Source organism: Ciona intestinalis, unplaced genomic scaffold (genome assembly GCF_000224145.3).
Source record: "Ciona intestinalis unplaced genomic scaffold, KH HT000473.1, whole genome shotgun sequence".
Classification (NCBI taxonomy): Eukaryota; Metazoa; Chordata; class Ascidiacea; order Phlebobranchia; family Cionidae; genus Ciona; species Ciona intestinalis.
Window position 1 is genome coordinate 1 of NW_004190794.1, and position 7,675 is coordinate 7,675.

Genomic DNA, 7,675 nt, shown 5'->3' on the forward strand with positions numbered 1-7,675 from the left:
GCCGTGACCCTTTATAACATTGCCAAGTTGCGGTGACCCCAAGGATAAAATTAGTTGGGTTGATCCTCCTTCACTGCACTTTTGGAGCTAACTAGTAGGTTACTAGGCTATATATTAAATTTGACTTCTAAATAAATAAACAACACAACAAATCAACAACTTTTTTACAAAATAAATTTTAGTTTACGGCACCCGTTATTCTTAAACTCTTTCCAACGTGTACTTTTTTGCTTTTTTTTAAGTCTAGCAAATGTTATCAGTCGCTTTTGAAAGTTCTGTAGGCTAGGCTAGCTATCGTAGTCTACCTATGGTTGATGCCGGGAATTCAATTAAATCGCGACCTCAAGTCCAACTTTTGCTTAAATGCATTTCAGCAATTATTTTTTATTTTCATGGTAAAGAACTTTGTGACGTAATGAATTACCTGAAATCAAACAAGTAAATCCTGTAATTTTTCATTGCTGCTAAGCTGCCATTAAAATCTTGCTTTCCGAGCATATTTGCCATTATTAAACGAAAATCCTGTAATGAGGCCCAGGGTGTTCTGGTTTGTCTAGTACTCTAGTAAAATCGCGATGCACTCTGTGGTGAGCTGCCCGTTGTTAGGAGTTATCTTTCTAAATTTCTAAACTAATGAAATTCTTTTCAGAAGGCCTCAGATGACCCCAGGCTAATTGTCAGGCGACCCCAGTTGGGGTCGCGACCCACAGGTTGGGAACCGTTGCATTATAGCTATAGGTTAAGGTCATGCTAAACGTGTTACTCAAATTTCTGTAAATTACAAGAGCTAATGGTGCCTTGAGAGAAAACTCAGAACCAACAAGCCCTAATCTTGTTCTCCTAAATTTAATTAAATTGTTTTTGTCAGTCATTTTTAAAGTTTGGCTAGTTTTAAAATTATTAATTTAATTAAATTGTCTGTCAGTCATTTTTATAGTTTGGTTAGTTTTAAAATTATTTTATCCGTATACTTTGCAATGAATGATTTTGCAGTTTTCATAAGTCACCTACTTGTAAACAAAAATTTAGTCTCAAGTACCACAATGGTGCACGTTGCTGGACTTTTTAAACTTCGCCTGCATTTGATGGCGTTAACATTATAACCAAATTCAAACAGTAAAGGAATTTGGTTGCATAGGACATATGTTTGTAAATAAAGATCTAGTCTTAATTACCACAATGTTGCCACTTTGCTGGACTTTACACTTCGCCTACATTTGATAGTGGTAACATTATAACCAAATTTAAACAGTGAAGGATTGGTTGACCTTCTGCCTAACATTCGCTGATGTCTAAACTAGGACTCATTCTAATGATAAAGATTCGCTGATGTCTAAACTAAGAAGCAATCTAACTAACATTCGCTGATGTCTAAACTAGGAAGCAATCGCTGATGTCTAAACTAGGACTCATTCTAATGATAAAGATTCGCTGATGTCTAAACTAAGAAGCAATCTAACTAACATTCGCTGATGTCTAAACTAGGAAGCAATCTAATGATAAAGTTGTCTGCTTTGAAGAAGTTAATTTTATTATTGTCATTTAGATTTTTATCATTTGATTTTAATTTTAGGATAAAAAAGGAACAACAACAAAACAAGTAAACAAATAAATAACAGTTTTAAATTTTTTATATTTGATTAAGGAACAACAACAAAACAAGTAAATAAACAACAGTTTTATAAATTTTTATCTTTTGATTTAATTGTAATTTAAAAAACAACAAGTAAAAAACTACCAAGATATGTACATTTTTAAATTTACAATTTTTCACTTGACTTTTTAAAAATATTTTTTAAATTTTCTTTGTCCTGCTCAGCAACTTCTTTGGCAATTAATGCTGTCATATCTTGACTTACTTTTCTCGCTGTGAAAATTCAAGGTAAATTTAACTAGCCTGATATTCCAATGCCATGCATGCATACCATGAGTGCGTTTACGTCGACCAGCTGGTGGTACAAGTTGTGTTGGGGAAGGGGTGGGTTCGCAAGTCATTTCTTTGGCTGCAAGAGAATCTTCTTGACTTTTATTAACTGGACTGTGATCGTTTGAATCCGACATCTCCGTCATTTGATCTGGATCAACACCTCTACCAGCTCCAGTACTATAAGTAATGACCGGGGGTCTCGTGCTTTTTAATGGTGTAATCACACCACTCTATCTTTCGTCTCCTGTGATGGGAAGTGATTGAAGCGGTGCTGATATCGTAGCGCTTGTAGACGGTATTGTGGTTGATTTTGGAATAGTTAAAAATCAAGTAAGTGCTGTTTCTGTTGACGGGGAAATTCTTAAAAAATTAAAGGTCATTGGAGTTCAAAGTTTGGTATGTCGGCGGATTGGTGCGGAGTGCATTGGGATCTGGCCCATGGCTTGGAATTGGCGCGAAAAGTTGGCTATCTAATAAAAATAAGCGAGGTCTGTTGGATAGGATACATAGTATTTCCACCATGTTTATATGGGGAAAGAGATACGAAGAAGGACGGGAATTGGCAGAAGAGAGCGGGCGGAAATGGTATGCTCGCGCTGCGCGCAGTTCGAATATAGAGCTGTCGATTCATTTTTGAATAATTATACTACAGGAAACCACACCGGTTCGTGGAAATGCAACGCCCAACGCAAAAAATACCTTGGCTACGTTGGAACATTGGCAGAAGAGAGCGGGCGGAAATGTTATGCTCCTCAAGGGCTTTGTGATACGCGCTGCGCGCAGTTCGAATATAGAGCTGTCGATTCATTTTTGAATAATTATACTACAGGAAACCACACCGGTTCGTGGAAATGCAACGCCCAACGCAAAAAATACCTTGGCTAAGTTGGAACCTGACAGATATCTCCTTTGTTTGTCGCGCGCTGCTTTATTCCAATTTGGCAAATGAATTATCTCAAGTTAGCTGCGCTTTACAAAATCCAGCAACGTTACCATGGGATAAAGTTGATGTTTGTGAAGCATTTGTACGCTGGTTAGGCGAGAGCGCGACAAAGTTGTGTGCTTCTGCAACAAATCCAACCCATGAATTAAAGGCATTAAAATGCTTTCACTGTTTTTCAAAACACGTTATGGATTTGGTAAGTGACAACCCTCAATTCTGTGGTGTTGAACTAAAGATGAATGGCGCGATTAACATTGCGGTCGCTTTGCAGACGGTGGCATCTTTCTTCGACTCTTTTTCTAAGGCATATAAAACACGCGTCCTGGATCAAATACCGGAGACTGTATACGTGGCTAAAACTTGTTTTGATTTTAAGTCTTTAACCGACCATAACGTTGATGAATTGGGCAATTCATTTTTACAACTTTATGAATTTGCTTTTCGTCATATTGAAATGCCAGAATAGGAAGATATGAAGTCTCAATATCTTCGTTTGATTCAAATTATAAAAGAAGACCGGCCGTCCCTACAATGTAATAAAAGTACAATGAATTCAAAAATTGTTGAAAGGATTTTTTCTAATGCGAAATACCACAAGGGAAGTTATGGAAAATTTTAACCTGCTGCTCAAACGAAGGAGCACTGGTAAAAACGAAAGCATCGCAACTACCTCGAAAGTTGTTCAACGTCTCATGCGGGAGCCTTCTAAATTTCCTAGATTATTTTTGCAATAAAAAACATAAAACAATTTTGACTAGTGTGCGTGTGAGTGTGTGTTAACTGTTAACCATCGTCTCATGCGGGAGCCTTCTAAATTTCAAGAGTACAATGAATTCAAAAATTGTTGAAAGGATTTTTTCTAATGCGAAATACCACAAGGGAAGTTATGGAAAATTTTAACCTGCAGCACAAACGAAGGAGCACTGGTAAAAACGAAAGCATCGCAACTACCTCGAAAGTTGTTCAACGTCTCATGCGGGAGCCTTCTAAATTTCCTAGATTATTTTCGCAATAAAAAACATAAAACAACTTTGAATAATGTTCGTGTGTGAGTGTGTGTTAACTGTTAACCATGATTTAAAAATTTAATTGTAAAATGTTCAATAAACCAGTGTATACGTTGATTTCAATCCCATTTATTGGCGTAACTTAGCGATGAGATGATAATTATAATTTCTGTGTATTCTATGAATATTAAAGCGTTCAAAATCCAGCATGGCAACGTTTTTTACTCGCTCGATTTCGTTGAGCTGTTTATTAACGACGAAAATAACATCGAGTTGCGCATCTCTCTTTATCTTGGTATTAACTTAGTACAACGCTTTCTGGATAGACCGCATCTGTAACAGCGTTTTCTATCGCACTGGCGCCCATACCAGACCGTGTCTATGGTTAATTATGCGCTTACAACAAGGTTTTGTATAGGCGAGGTAACAGACGCTCGTAAAATATATTACGCCCGGTCGGTCCGGATTTCCAATAAAACTAAGCAGTCAACGTCCGGATTTACAACTTTTACAATCCTGGGTTACTTTAAATATTCAGCATTATTATTAGTAAACTGTATTTTGAAGTTTGCTCCATCCTACTTTTAATCGCTTTAATGACATTTTTAAATTCTAAATAAAAAATATTGCAAGCATATTTTGTGGCCCGATAATAGCTGTCCTGAAAGGTCATCTGGTTTTGGAAAGTGGCTTGCAGCACAAATTGAAACTGAACAGCGATATAAATGTCCAGCTGATAAGGCACCGCATGCCACCTGTAAGCACATAGCAGCTGTTTGTTTTTTTCTTGTAAGTGTAATTGAAGTTTGCTGGTCCAGCAACTATAACAGCGGTTCCATCACCCAGGCATGCAGGTGCAAAATACCACAGTAAATTAGTGCATGCCATTTGTTTAATCCTAATTCTATAAGTGTGGTTATTTTTAGGCCTATTATTTAAGCATGTACGATCGACAGAAGTTTCAGGGTACATGGTAGACGATATATAGAAATTTGCCGGAGGAATATGATTATGTGCGCAAACAAGTGATAAATGATTGTGCTTTTACCAGAGATACGCAAATTTGTTAGGGGGTGCCGATCTTCTTGCTGCCCAAAAACGGATAAAATAAAAAATATTGAAAATTCTACAATAGTTTTGAAAGAAAACGATAAATATTATGCTCAAATCCAGGCTTAATTAGGCATCATTGGAAGAAAAATGTTGTATTTTATAGTTTACACGTTTAAAGATAACTTTGTGCGAAGTATTTCGTTTGACCCTCATTTTTATAGTTTCTTGAACTTTTTTTTACTGACCGCTGGATACCATTTGTGTCAAAACAAAGTAAATTGTTATAATTTGTTTTGCGTATAAAAATGTAAATAAATCAGTGTAAATACATTCTAAATCATTACTATTTTTACTTTTAAATCAGAAATTTGGAAACGCTCATAAATAATTCTGTATCCAACAGTAGTCATTCGTAATGAAAGGGGGCGTTCAAGGATTCTGTATGCATAGTTTAATAAAGAAGTAGTTTCACGGGTACGCGATATCACGTGGTTCGTCACGCATGACTGTGGTCCCACTCCGCGGCAAATTGACTGGCAGAGAATAGTGTTAGTTGTATTGTATTGGTTAGTGGTGCGTCTCTAATGTTTGGTGTAACAACACAAACTTGTCTTACAATACAAAACTAAATAGTATTCATGTTCGCAATGTCAATTTCTAAGTAGTAGTAATACAGTCAGTGTATGTGACTATAGTATTTTTGAATTGGTTGTTATAAAGATTTTCTGTTTTTCTGCTGTCAGACTTACTTGTAACTTGTACACCCGAGGTCATTTAGCAAATATGTGTTCCACTTCTGTTGAGTCCGTAGTATTTTTGAATTGGTTACCTTAGCAAATATGTGTTCCACTTCTGTTAAGTCCGTAGTATTTTTGAATTGGTTGTTATAAAGATTTTCTGTTTTTCTGCTGTCAGACTTACTTGTAACTTGTACACCCGAGGTCGTTTGGCAAATATGTGTTCCACTTCTGTTGAGTCCGATGAAATCATCCAAGAATTTATGAATATACCAGAGTTTGAAATTGAAGAAAGCATTGATACAGAAATAGGTTTGGGATCACAGGAAACTTGTGCATGTCAACCTGAAAAACTGTTAAAAGAAATAATGAAAAAGTTGGATCCTTCAAAAGAACTTACAAATCATGGAGAGGTATTTGCCAAAAAGTGGATAGCAAATGCAAATTGCAGTAAAAACATTGACATTCTCGAAATTAATATTGCAGACTATCCATCCATATGTCATGATAGTGATCGTTTTTTTAATCCAGCACCTTCAGATAAATTTAGTGGGCCGCATTTGTTGTTAATGCTTATTAAAGAATGCTGGAAAAGTACAAGAAAAATTGAAAGCTCTTCGGGACTAACTTATAAAGGCATTAGTGAAGTGGAAAACGATGGAATTGAGTATTTAGCTGGTTACACTGTTATGAAAGCTTCAAAAAAGTTTGGATCCGAAATAATTTCACCTTTCATACAAGACGAGCCACATGGCAATTTAATCAAAATAATGGAGAAGAAGCAAGGAGTTTTATTTTATCCTAGTGAAGATTTGATGTACATTTTACAATATTGTTTCCAAATATGTGCCAAAGAAGTTGAAAAGAAACCTCAAGATGTCAATTTCAATCAATCAACAGAAACTATCCTAAAAAGCGAAAGATTTCAGATATCTTTGTGCAAATTTAATGACATGTCAAATGCTAATTGCCTTTCTGCTTTGTCTTTTATTGTCAAATTATTTGTTAGAGTTTTGGCTTACACCTTTGCAAAAAAACTTTTTAGTAAATTTGTCAAAAGTGGATCGAAGGGGTTGCGCAGTGATTTAAAACGCAAAACAAAATAAAGCTTACTTTTTGAGATACTGTTGAGTGTTGACCATACATTGTTTTTTCCATACTTTTATTTATTATATATATAAATTTTACATAATTTTTTTGATATAACAATTTAAAAGTAAAATAAAAATGTTAATGCTTTCGTTATGTAAAAATGTTATTGCTTTCATTATTAGATTTTTTTGCTCTGTGACCCAAATTTGGATCTCGAGGAAGCGCCTCTGTCCTGCTTTAACAAAAAAATCCTAGAGAAGTGATAAATTTGGGTAGAGCAGCAGGTCAGATCGGAGAATAAGCACTCTGAGTAAAAAGGCTGTTGCTTCTTATATCGTTTTACATTAATACGACATAGTTCTCTTATTCTTTTATTATCGCACTGATGTACATTGGTCTGTCTGTAGTGATCTGTATTTCTAATGTTTATACGACATGTTTTTCAGGGCAATTTGTTTAATTTAAATTGTCTCAAATACGTTTAGCTATTTATACTCATTATGCCATCGCATTGTGCCCTACCAGGATGTGGGTATTCGCACAATAAATGTAATGGAGGTCCAAAAAAAAGCCTGTTTACTATTAAAAGGCCGGATTTAGGAAAAAAAAGTGAGATTGAGCGAGAGCATTACCGTCAGCTCACAAGAATTATGTTGTCCATGAGGGATGCTGGTAAAGGGGACAACATAAAGAGCATGCTAAATAAAGAAAGGTTTGTTAAATGACAACAATACTCATTCTTATAGGATTGGGTGATCATTGTAGTTCATTCTTATTGTTTGTAATAATATTTTTAAACTGAACATTTCAGTGCAGCAATTTGTGACATTCATTTTAAATCGGAAGATATACTCAAAAATGGTGATAGGTCAACTCTTCGATTGGGTGCAATACCGTGTTATAATTTACCAAAATC

At 35.5% G+C, this 7,675-nt stretch overlaps 1 long non-coding RNA gene across 1 annotated transcript; it reads right to left on the reverse strand.

Annotated features, from left to right (window-relative positions):
- Positions 1-919: 919 nt before the first annotated feature.
- On the reverse strand, positions 920-1,547 carry LOC113475432. Its single transcript, XR_003397189.1, has 2 exons — positions 1,142-1,547; positions 920-1,007 (listed from the first exon to the last, which is right to left on the reverse strand). It is a non-coding gene; the product is annotated as an uncharacterized LOC113475432 (long non-coding RNA).
- Positions 1,548-7,675: the final 6,128 nt, after the last annotated feature.